Source organism: Phoca vitulina, unplaced genomic scaffold (assembly GCF_004348235.1).
Source record: "Phoca vitulina isolate PV1807 unplaced genomic scaffold, GSC_HSeal_1.0 scaffold3, whole genome shotgun sequence".
NCBI classification, from domain to species: Eukaryota; Metazoa; Chordata; class Mammalia; order Carnivora; family Phocidae; genus Phoca; species Phoca vitulina.
In genome coordinates, this window is record NW_022589706.1 from 72,531,104 (window position 1) to 72,543,936 (window position 12,833).

At 35.0% G+C, this 12,833-nt stretch overlaps 1 protein-coding gene across 6 annotated transcripts in view; it reads left to right on the forward strand.

The window, feature by feature from the left end:
- BMPR1B (bone morphogenetic protein receptor type 1B) overlaps positions 1–12,833 on the forward strand; it is a 391,083-nt gene that overhangs the window by 258,844 nt on the left and 119,406 nt on the right. The window contains exon 1 of one of the 6 annotated variants that reach the window (XM_032400869.1): positions 7,368–7,747. The exons of the other annotated variants lie outside the window; for them this stretch is intronic. The gene's annotated coding sequence lies outside the window, so the exon portion shown is untranslated. Of the gene's footprint in view, positions 1–7,367; positions 7,748–12,833 lie in introns of those variants that run through there. 6 annotated transcript variants of the gene reach the window in all.

Below are 12,833 nucleotides of genomic sequence, written 5' to 3' on the forward strand. Positions count from 1 at the left end.
TTATTATGTTGTGTTAATCCCCATACATTACATCATTAGTTTTTGATATAGTGTTACATGATTCATTGTTTGTGCATAACACCCAGTGCTCCATGCAGAACGTGCCCTCTTTAATGTCCATCACCAGGCTAACCCATCCCCCCACCCCCCTTCCCTCTAGAACCCTCAGTTTGTTTCTCAGAGTCCACAGTCTCTCATGGTTCGTCTCCCCCTCCGATTTCCCCCCCTTCATTTCTCCAATAAACTAGTTCCTTTTTTAAAGGATCATCATCTTTAATTGAAAGAGTGACCAACAAACTATGACAATTTAGACAAACTACGACAATTTGGTGGGCATTTTTTTGAAAATGAAGTGAGCGCATTAAGGAAAATAATTGACAGTATTTGTGCTGCTGAGAAAATATGAGCTTTTAAGTAAAAATTCAAATAAAATCTTACATTTTGGAGAACTTGTAATTGCTGCCATGAGCATGAGAGTATCCATATATTTAAAAGCTTTTTTGATGATATTGTTGTGGATATTAGCAGGTGTGATTTTTTTTTTTTTTGTCATCGTGTAAGGAAATGTGTTAACATTTGCAAGTCCTGTATGAGTCCAAAAGCTGATATTTATGTTTTCCAAATGATTAATGGATGATGTTATACGATTATGTATGGATAAAACATCTATTCAAAGTACAAGGTAATAGAAAATATTTTAATGTAACAGAATACAAATATTTTATTGTTATGGTTCAGATTCTACTTTGCAACTATAAGAAACTACATGTTGAGTTTTGGTGTAGTACTAAGGAGGGCTAATATCCACATTATCTGAAAAGGCTAGTAAAGTATTTCTCCCTTTTCTATTTATCTGTGGGAGACAGGAATGTCTTCACATACTTCAACCAAAACAACATATCACAACATATTGAATACAGAGGCAGAGTTGAGAATCTTATTATCTTTTAAGCCAGATACTTCTCACCAACTTACTTTTATTTGAAGAAACATGATTATTTTTCATGAAAGCTATATTTATGTTTATAGTAACATAATGGATTTATTACTGTTATTTTAAAATGAATTAATATTTTATAAGCCTCAGTTTTAGTTTTTAATAAGGTAAATAAATAAAAAAGAAAGCAGACAGAAACAAAATTAAACAAATGTTCTTTTGGGTCCTTAATATTTTTTGAGAATGTAAAGGAATCCTGAGACCAAAATGTTTAATGCCACTCTCTCAACTCTAGATTAGAACAGGTGCCTCTCTGCCTAACTCTGGAGTGGTATCACTTAACATATTAGCAGTGACTCAATACAACTGCTGCCTTTTCATTTTTTCACTTATTGATGTATTCAACAAATAATTGTGTCCCTTCTGTCCTATTAGGTCGTGTGAGTTATTTTTTTAAAAATTAAAAAAAAATTTATTAGAGAGCATGTGCGCACGAGCAGGGAAGAGGAGCAAAGGGAGAAGCAGACTCCCTATTGGGCAGGAAGCCCAACACGGGCTGGATCCCCGGACCCCGAGATCATGGCCTGAGCTGGAGGCAGGCACGCCGTAGCCTACTGAACCCCCTAGGCACAGAAAAGATTCTGTCACTTGCTTATCTTTAAGCTTTTCTGAAGCCAGGTCCATGAGCTATAGTTCTTTTTATTTCCCTAATTATGGTAAAGTTGTTAAATATTGGTTTTCTCTTTCCTCTTTTCAATCTCACGGATATGGAAATGTAGCTTGGTATTTGTTTTCATGTTTTTGCCATTTGTTACAGAGATTAGCTAATATTTAAGCAGGTACATCATTTTTTCACTTCCCTTTCTTCCTAGTATGTTTAAAATCATGGAAGAGGTAAATGTCTTTTAGCATTTTATATATATGCAATTTTACACAAATTGTAGGGATAAGAGACAAGAAGGGCATGGGAAAGAGAGAGAGGTGGAAGGCTTTTCAAAAAATATATTTATTTATTTTAGCGGGGAGGGGCAGAGGGAGGGAGAGAAACTTAAGCATACTCCCTGCTGAGCACGGAACCCAACATGGGGCTTGATCTCGAGACCCTGAGATCATGACCTGAGCCAAGATCAAGAGTCAGATGCTTAACCAACTGAGCCACCCAAGCGCCCCAATGGAAGGCTTTAACGAGGTATTTGCAAAGGTGTTTTCCACATCTACCCCTAGCTTTCGTGGGGGCAGGGCAAGAGTACAAATGGACAGCTACAGTACATATGCAATCTATTTAAAAGTTATAAATTAAACTAATACACTGTTATCTAATTACTCTTGGCCATCTTTTGGGCCTAGGACTGTACAGTCTGTTTCTTTGGGAAAAGAGTTCTGGGGTGACAGTCATGCAGCGTGTGATCTGAAAGGAGGGATGGTGAGGTCCGGAGAGGCCCATCCTGTTGTCCTGTTGTCCTGTTGGTACCATGGATTCCTTGTAGTGAGTGGGGCAGGCAGCCAAAAAGGGATTGGAGCTGGTACCTTTAAAGTGCAGCCCTCAAGACAGGGACGTTGTTTGTCCATATCTAAGGGCAATGCTGGTATGGGCCATGTATTATTTGTGTTAGAATTTCCAGGTGTGCTTCTTAAAAATGCAAACTTTTAGACTCTATCCCAGACCTAATGAATAGAGAGCAGTATGACACAGAGGTAGGTCTTAGCAGTGTTGCCAGCCACAGGTAATGTTTTGAAGGTGTTCTTTGGGCATACATATGAGTTTCTGCTTAGCATCAATATTTCATTGTGGCTATTACAAAAATCATTCTAAGCATTTGATTTAATTTAATTCTCTCAGCAACTCTTTGAGGTTGATATTGCCGTGTTTCAGAATGTATTCTGAAATGCTGTTGGGGAATTTGAGCCTTGAAATGGCCTTAGGATATATCCTTCTCTAATGCCAAGTTTTGAAGATTTATTCATCAGTATTTGCAAATAGTATTGTTATAGATTAGATATACTTATATCTACTTCAAAAAGAAAAATACTGTTGTGAAATGGATAAGCAGATATAGAAGGCTTCTATGAGGAGAAATCCCTTCTAAATTTTGAAGAAAATACTATCTTTTCAATAAGATGAATTCACATTAAGTAAAATAAATTTTATCATGCAAGTTAAACTGGAATATTTAACGATGAAGTATAAAGTAGTTATTAAAAATGCATGTTAGTTACTTTATGTACATGTAACAGTATAATAATGTTTGCATTTGAGTTGATAGTTTGCGTTTTCATTTGCAGTGCTTTTTTAAAAAATAATTTTATAAAATAAAATAATATTCACACAAATGAATAATAGTACCATCTACAGAGAAGTTATGGGTCAAGATGGGAATTGAATGGGGAAATACCTATATTGTTTTTGGAAAGTATTGTTTAAAAAGAGTGAATGGTCAAATTTAAAAGTTACTAATAATAGTTCCATAAAACCAATAATGAAGGCATTTACTCACTTAAAAAAATTGTGGTCTCAGGCCTGTAAAGTGCTATTTAGTAGCAGGGGTGGGGAGGGTGGTGCTAGTTACTGCTAACCATACAGTACTCTAGTTGTTTCCCACAGTTAACATTAACTACCACAGATTTGTAATTTATAATGTGTAAGTATTTTAGTGACTGGGATTACCTGGATTATTGAGTATTTTGCATCTCTGTGAAATACTGAATGGCCACTTGTTCATGGAATCAGATGAACTTTTTGGGCAGTTGTTCTGGGAATTATTTCATACAACCGAAATGTCTTCCTAATGACAGTGTTTTTGCTAAAAAGAAACAGCCTAGGATTCAGTTTTGGCTTGCATAGACAAATCAACATAGTATGGTTAAGAAATGGGGCCCGAACTGGAAGAGTTAATCTTTAAATTCAGCTTGAGCTGTGTTTACTGATCCTTTTCTGCTTCTTGTTAATTGGCACCTCAGACTCCATACTAATTAATGGGAGAGCAAAGGGCAGGTGGCGCCGTTTTATTTTGATAATCCTTGTCAGCAATGTCTGTGTAATCTTCTTGTTTAATTCTAATGAATGTGCATTTGGGGTGCATGAACTTTTAACAGTTTTTTTCACTGGAAGTTCACTGGGCAAGGACAGTTTTTGCAACCATTTCAGACCCTTTCAGACACTACTACATAATGCATACAAACACAGTTGTTTTCGTTAGCAACTTAGGTGTTAATTCACACAAATGGAAGTCACTAATGGAGGTGCTGTGTGCTTCTTTAAAAGTAGACAGGTATAACTCTATCCAGAGAAATTAAAGAAATCTCCATTTCCTTTAATTGTGCCTTTTTTTTTTTCGGAGTGAGGGTAAGAAATTTTGTTTAAATAGGAACATTTAATGTTAAGAGTACTTAATGGATGAAAATATTAGAGTAATGTTTTCTCTGGAAGGAAGAGCCTAGGCAGGAAGTCAAAATAAATGGAACTGATTTACTTAAGAATTTGCAAGTTTTAGCTGTGAAATGACTAGATAAATGATTCTGTTGAAAACTACGTACCTATTAGAAAATGCATATTTTGCTCATTTCCATTTTAAGGAGACTGTTTTTGCTTTCAAGTGTAAAGATGGGTTTAGGTAAAATAAATTCAGAATAGTTTTGAAGTTTGGGGACAAGTCTTAAAATTGTGTTCCAAGCAATGCATTATTTATTTGGGGGAAGTGGGAGAAAAGGAGAGAGGAAGAAGTAAAAAAACACCTCCTTGGCTGTTAATACCTTGAAACTTAGTGGAAAGGAAATAACACCCAATTTATACGAACTCCAATGTAAACAAACAGGAGCTATGATAGGAAATAGCACTAGGGCCAATTTATAAGACTCAGTCCATGTTCATTTTTCAGATAAAACTTCCTGTACTCACTCCTGGCCATTTTGGGCCAGACCAAAACCAAAATAAATCTTCCTCAAACGGTGTAAGGAAACATTTTAATTGGGTGATATTTTTGGAAAATCAGAAATAGTTATTTCCACTATTGGTACCTTGATAAAATTTAACATGTTATTTAAAAATGTAAATTTTTATGAACTTGGATGTTAATTATATACTTATAGTTTAATAATAATAATAATGTTTTGATTATGATATTTTTTGTGCCTAATCAGAGAATCCTGACTTAATTTAAATTTACAATTAAAATGAAAATCCACATCTGTGATCCTCACCTAAATCTGTGGTTCTCAACCTACAGGCAGGGGACATATGGCAATGTCTGGAGACATGTTGGATCTTTACTGCTGGAAGGAGGTGCTACTGGCATCTAGTGAGAGGAAATGATGGATGCTGGTAAACATCCTACAAAAAGAATTATCTGGCCCCAAATGTTAGTATTCCTGGGATTGAGAAACCTACCCTACCTAAATGATGCCTCCTACTGATGAAATGCAGTAATAATAAATACTGATTTATTTATAATCATTGGATCGTCAAGACACTGGAAATTTCCTGAAGAAATACTACATTTAAAGAAACAATCCTATGTGGGTATATAAGTAATGGGTTATATGGGATTAACTAATACGTGACACATTCCTAATTTTATTTTTTTCTCTCCCTTTCAAATTATAAATAATTGTCTTGTAGAAATAATAAGTGATTCACTATGAGAGGTGATGGTTAGTAAACTGTTTCACAAAAATGTGGTAATCATTTTGCAGTATGTATGTATATCAAAGTGTTATGTTGTACACCTTAACCTAATATGACATTATGTCAATTATGTATCAATAAAATGGGACAAAAGGGACTCATGGGGGAAATAGTCTGAAATATCAGGAGAAATAGCGGTTACTAATTCTTTTCAGGTTTTTCTTTCAGTGTTCACAATATGTATTCAAAACAGAAGAAAGTGCAGTACTTACATGGCCTGAGAAGAATGCAGTCTGGCCAGCTCAGGTGATATGTGCCATATTGCATGCTGTTGGGCTTAAGCCTGTGACTTCCTTGGTGTGGAATAGCTATTTGTTAGAAATTCTCAACAAGATTTTACCTAGCAGCTAAATTTAGACCTCAGTTCATCTGATTTGAAAAGTTTTTCCTCATCTTTTATTCCTGTGTGATTTTTGTTACCCATGATGAGTAGAGAAAAATTTAAATTAGGCATTTATTTCTTATAAAAACAATAGCTTGATTCCAAATTAAATAGTTTAAATTTTATCTGTTCATTATTTTTATTTTATGACATTAATACAACTAAGTATATGCTGAGTAGTAGATATCCAGTGCCCATTTTTGGTGTTTTGCTATTCTTCATCAGTCTACTAAAATTTACTGTCAGTTCTTGTTGACCTCTTTATAGGGCAGATATACTATGTAAAAATTTTAAAGTTATATATTTTATACAATATATAAAAGGCATATGTAAATGATGGAGCATAACAATGTTTCTGAACCCACCCCTGTACCTAAGACATTTAGCATTTACATCGTTAGTGCTGTTTGAATAGTGGCTGAAATAGACATGTTTGCATTTTGAGTTGGTCTGTTCTCGGGTATTATTGGCAAAACATGTCATATTGAAAGAGCTCAGCAGAAAATGAATATGTACTGAATATGTGAGAAGTGAAAAAGATTTCAGTTAACATATATATTCCCCCAAAATAGCTTTCTAAATAAATGAAAAGTAACTTGTTTGAAACACAGTTCAGTAATATATATATTTTTTATTGTCTTATTTCCTGGGAGGGAAGAAATGGGACAAGCACTTCGACCCGCAGTGCTGTAGGGAACTTGCTCGATGGCAGGAGGCTTTGTCCACAGAAACATGAATGCTCATTCAGCTCCATGACTGCAGTATATTTTATAAGGAAACCTATGTCTAAAAATAGATGCTGAATGAAACTTCTCTTAGAGCCCAGGGCCATATGGTTGTTAAAGGGCCACTTTGTTTTATTGGAAAGAAAATATGAAAACTCCCCATTTGGAAACAAGTCTTAGTAGTGGCTGTTAGAAAATGTCTTTTTGTACACTGTTAGTAGTAGGTAAGTGTTTCAAAACAGATGTATTTTCTAACCACACTGATTAAAAAACTAACTTAATTGGCATTTCTCAGATTTTATTATGGTGTATTTTTTTTCCTGAATAATAGTAGCAATCATATATCATCATTGAGCAATTTTTTGTTCCTGTGAATTTTGGCAGATGTTTACTATTTGAAACAAAATATGAAATTGAAGAAAATTGTTCTGAAGTTCCAGGTGAACTTTGCTGTTTATTCTTTAAAAAGTCATGATGTGCCCAGTCCAGAGTTTTAATGTTCTATTCTGTCACAAGAAAACATGTTTATTTCTGTGATGTTTATAAGCACATGCACCTACACAGCCCGTTTCTTTTCTTTTCTTTTTTTTTTTTAAGATTTTATTTTATTTGTTTAGAGAGAGAGTGTGTGAGCAGGGAGAGGGAGAAAGAGAATCTCAAGCAGACTCCGGGCTGAGTTTGGAGCCTGACATGTGGCTTGAACTCACTACCCTGAGATGGAAACTCTGGTCATAATCTGAGGTTATAATTGAGGAAAACTCCAAATCTTTCTTTGCTTCCGTGAGCACAGTATATCTTTATAGTAAATTGCCACTAACTTTATTCTCCTTAATGTGAGAGTATTTCAGATTTCCAGTGAAAAGCCCATAAGGCTCAAAATAAAGGAAACCTAACATGTTTCCAGTTTAAACACGCACACACACACACACCCAAAACTTTCCTCCATACTCTTTCTTCTCTTTCCTCAGAGACCTCTGCCTTCTCCTAGACAGCACACGCCTGCCAGCAAAACTTCTAGTATGGTAAATGTTTTAAATTTATATGTTCTTTCCAACTCTTATGTAAGAGACCCTTGAACTTACTTCAGATCTAGAAGCAATGATGGCAAGCCTTCGACACTTATTTCTTTTAAAATGTGTTTATATGCGTTTGTGTAATACATTTTCGAGTTCCCTGGCTTTGAAACATATGCCACAAGTGAAACAGACCTCTCACACAAGATGTATTTTAATATATGCATGATTATACACATGAATGAGAAGTATATTTACCACAGGTAATGTAAGGACTTTAATTTTGGGCAGTATCTTACAAGGTTACAAGCTTTCACATATGATATGTCATTTATTCAGTGTGACAATACTGTGAGGCATAGGGGGATTTCCATTTTATAGCAAGAACTGAGGCTAAGCAGGATTAATTACAATACAGCTGGGGTCTGTGACCCTTAGTCCAAGGCACTTTCCCTCAGACCATACTAAAAATTCTATTTGAAAACCCAGCAAGATGACACTGCTTATTAATAGTACTGTTGAATTCAGAATTGCTGAATCTGTCTGTAATTTAGACCATGAGGCCAACACTCTTAGCTACTTGAATAATAATGATTCTAGTAGCTAATCTTTTAGAGGCCATATTTGCATACTGCATATTTTTTGTGTAATTAAGGAATAAGTAACAATTTATCTGATCTTGCTTTTGGAAAACATTCTCTCTGATGATGAGAGATGATTGATCTTGGCAACTGAAGACATTTCATACGTTTCAGATGAAACTTTTCTCTGCCAGGTGAATGTCTCAGCCTTTTGGGGTTTCCCCTCCTTTCTAGGGTCCTACTGACTATCTCCTCCTTCCCAGGTCAGTGTTAGGGAATGCTTAAGAAGCCTAATGGTATTGGGAGAGCGGTGTCCCTGACTGCTTCCTTCCTCTGTAACCCACTGTTTCTGCTACGGTGAGGGTTGCCTGTGTGGTTACTCAGTCTGTGGTCCAAGCCATTCCAGAACACGAGGGTTTATAGTACCTGTGAATACAATATGAGCACAGATAATCCAACTCACTTCATTTCATTCCATAAATGTCGATGTGCCACATGTGTTCTAGGCATAGTTATAGATGCTTTGCATGTTGCAGTTGAACAGGAGAAAATACCTGCTTTCAAAGTGCTGACATTCAAGAGGAGATAGACAACAAATACGTCAATACACAAACAAAGATTATCAAACCAGATAGAGATAAATGATCTGAAGAAAATAAAATGAGTTAGAAAAGTTGGTGGTTACTTTTCTTAGAATGGTCATGGAATGGAAATCGAAATAATAGGAATAAGAGGAACAAGTATAAGGACCATGAAAGGAAATTAGTGGTGTGTTTGAGGGATAGACAGAAAACCAGCATTCAGGGCACATTTTGGAAAAAGGGGAAAGTTCCAGGAAATAAGGTCAAAGAGCAGAGACCAAATTATGTAGGCCACAGTGGTGAGCATGGTTTTCTTTATAATTGGAGGTTTTAAGCAGGGAAGTAATACGTGATTTATAATCACATGTGTAATATCCACTCAGTGGATGTCACTTTGGTTGCCAATTGGAGAACTCAGTTTGTAGCAGGACATAGGAGAATCAGTTAATTAAAGAGGAAACTACAAGTTTCTGCAAGATATGTAATAGCAACTTGGTCTAGAATTTTTGCAGCGGTTGTGGTGAGAGTGGTTCATTTAGTGATACATTTTAGAGATAGTACTACCAGGTCTTGTTATAATGAATCGGATGCGAGACCTGAGAGAAAGAGAGGAATTAAGAAAAGCTTAATGATTTGTGAACAGAAAATATTTTTTTGTAAAGAGTAAAAATGGTTAATGACTTGCCTGACTGGCTGGCTTCCTTTCATTCATCGATTCATTCATTCATTAATTTTTGTGGAAGTGTGAAGTATCTTGATACACTCAGCATTTTGCACATGAATTAGTTCCAGAAGTTGCTTCTTCAGTGAGTTCAAATATACTTAACTTGAGGCAAGGAGGTGAATCGGATGAATTTCAGAGTGGATTTTTAAATTTCAAAGTGATGTTCAGAAACACCATCTTCATTAGGAATAATTTCTTTGCATATCTGTTGTAGAACTGTAATCAAAGTCTCAGCTCGCTGGAATGGGTTTTTAATATCTCTCTTCACCATAGTTTATCAAGAGAAAGTAAACATTGCTCAAATCTGTGCTATGAATTTGAAAGACTTGATATAGTCTTACTAACCTATTTTAAGATAGCAGGTACAATTGTTAAACATTTGCTTAGGTTTTATTATAACTAGCATATATTTATGATTGCATTTTTATGTGCCTTGTATAGTCATTATGTACGATACATCTTACCTCATTTTATAGAACATAACTTTATGTATTGTATGGAGGTTGATATATGAACCTCTTAATTCATAACCTTTTTGTTGGATATATAATCTATTTGATTCTGTAATCTTAATCAGGAATTCAGACCTAAATTACAATATTAGGAACAATCCTACTATTATAGAAAGGTATGGACTTCTGAACCCAGTTGTGAAGCTGTACCTTTATAAAGTGACAGGATAACTTTCTGTCTATACTGACTCTGTCCACTTTAAGCAGGATTTCTCATTGTCTCTTACTCCAGGTATTTCATATCTTAGGTTCTCAGTATCATTATTAGCATTTTTCATTTTCCTGACAAAATTTTCCTTTAATGTTCATATAATTTTTAGGTAACAGTAGGAATTTTTCCCGTAATGTCTATATTATTTTAGAGAAAAATGGTAATTATCAGGATTATTCTGAATCTTATTTGTCTAAAATCTGGTAAAGTGTGCTAAAGTTCTCTATATAAAAGTCTGTACTTTTTTTTTTTAATGGAAGTCAGATTTCTCTTAACTAAATTTTTAAAGTTATCCATAGTCCAAGTTATTGCTTCTTTCTCTGTGGCCAATTAAAGACAGAGGAGTACTCTTTTAGGGCCAGAAGATTAGCTTGTTTTGTTTTTAAAACATGACAGAAAGAAATACTTGTTTCTTAAGACTAGAAAAACCTGTTTTCCAGTTAACTTATTTTTTTACATTTTACTTTATTAAAAAATCAAAAATACGTTAGAAGTAGAAATACTAATTGACTCATGGATCAATTTATTGGAGTACAAAATGCTAAACCACTTATTTGAAGTTATCTGATTAAAAACACGGAGGAGGGGCGCCTGGGTGGCTCAGTTGGCTGAGCGTCTGCCTTCAGCTCAGGTCCTGATCCCAGGGTCCTGGGATCGAGCCCCACATCGGGCTCCCTGCTTGGCGGGAAGCCTGCTTCTCCCTCTCCCACTCCCCCTGCTTGTGTTCCCTCTCTCTTGCTGTCTCTCTCTCTGTCAAATAAATGAATCTTTAAAAAAAAAATAAAAAAATAAAAACACGGAGGAGAAGAAAACAAAATTTCTCCATTTCTCATAACCAAATCCTATCTGCTTTTTCCTCAGTATGTGATTCTGAGGGGAAAACCCAGCTTGCTTTATTATTCATATTTCCTTTTGAAGTGGATGATAAATGCTGAACCATCATGGCAAGACTATTCTGAAGATGTCCAGAGTAACAATAAACCCTTTGTGATGAAAATAGCACAGGGTAGCTATTTGCCAAGTTAAAAATCATGAACTTACTTATTATCTATATTCCAGTGTATGTTGCACATCAGCAGTCATCAGCTTATAATATATTGGGGAAAACAGGAGTTAAAATAATTATCATAAGTAGAATATACATATTTTTACTTTGTCTTATACTTTAATCCCCAGACCATTCAGATAATTAAATTGGTAATGAGATGCCTGCTTTTATGTGCATTTACACATACATTGTCTGACATGTTCTATACTTTTTATTAGGGTTGCTCATAATTAATGATCTTTCATCTGTGTATTACTTTTTACTTGATGGTACTTTTTACTGTGTCAAAGATTGTTCTGCAGAGGTAAACTTTCTATAGTTGGAGGGCCACCAGAGTAAAGGAAAGCACACTATTATTCAAATGAACTAACTTAATGAAGATCATTTCTTCAGCACAGAGGCAACAGGAAGGCACGGCCAGAAACATTTACCCCAGGGGGTTATATATAGGATGATTGGAGACATTCCCAAAGACAATGAGACACTAGCATTTGTTCAAGAGAAAGGCTATTTCACTCTGAGGGCTCATGCTGGAATTAACTGGTGTCATTTTGAAGGAGGGTTTTGCTAATTGGCATCTCCCAATTGTATATAATGCCAACACCTTTTCTATTAATTATTTGCCATAAACATAGCTCAGTGAAGCAAAACTTCCTGCAAACTTATAAAGATTTAAGAGGAACTGTTGCAATTTAATTAGTTTCCAAAAGCCCTATGTGAACTGTAACAGTTGGTTGGTATTATTTGTATAATGTTTTGTCGGTTGACGTTGGAAGCATTATGTTCATGTATTGTGGTGATGGCCTGCTGAGTAATTGCAAGGTTCATTATACTACCAAGACTGTCAAGGGACATTTATGGATATTCATGTGCAGTGAACCCTTGAACTTGAACTGGTCATTCTTGTCTCCCATGGCTGGAATTGTGTTTACTCCAAATGGCAGGAGAAACTTTAATTATGAAACCATAAACGAGGCAAAATTACCTAAGTTTTAAAATGTTAAATGGACTATTAAGAAACGTACCTGCAGTTTTTCCCCTCTACTATAAAAATGTTATCTGTACTCTCAAGGAAACTCTAAGCTTTAAAAATTTTTAAAGATGTCCTGTTTGGTGGTAAATCTGTACTTCCAAAATTATGTGTTTCTATGTAAAAAGATATTAGATATCCATTATCTCTACTTTAGGAAATCCATTTATAGACCAAATATTAATAAAAAATCGAACATATTCATATGAAGTTAAAAATATCCAAGCATTGTGCATTGATTTGAAAACTTTTGAAAATATGAAATTTAAGAAGCAAACTTCAAGAAGTGTGCCAACACATATTTATCAACATGTAACTATGAGTCAGTGTTAAAGTATATATCACAATAATTGTAATGATCTCTTTATGGGTGTCCTTCCCCTAGACTTTAATGTTCTTGAGAATAGA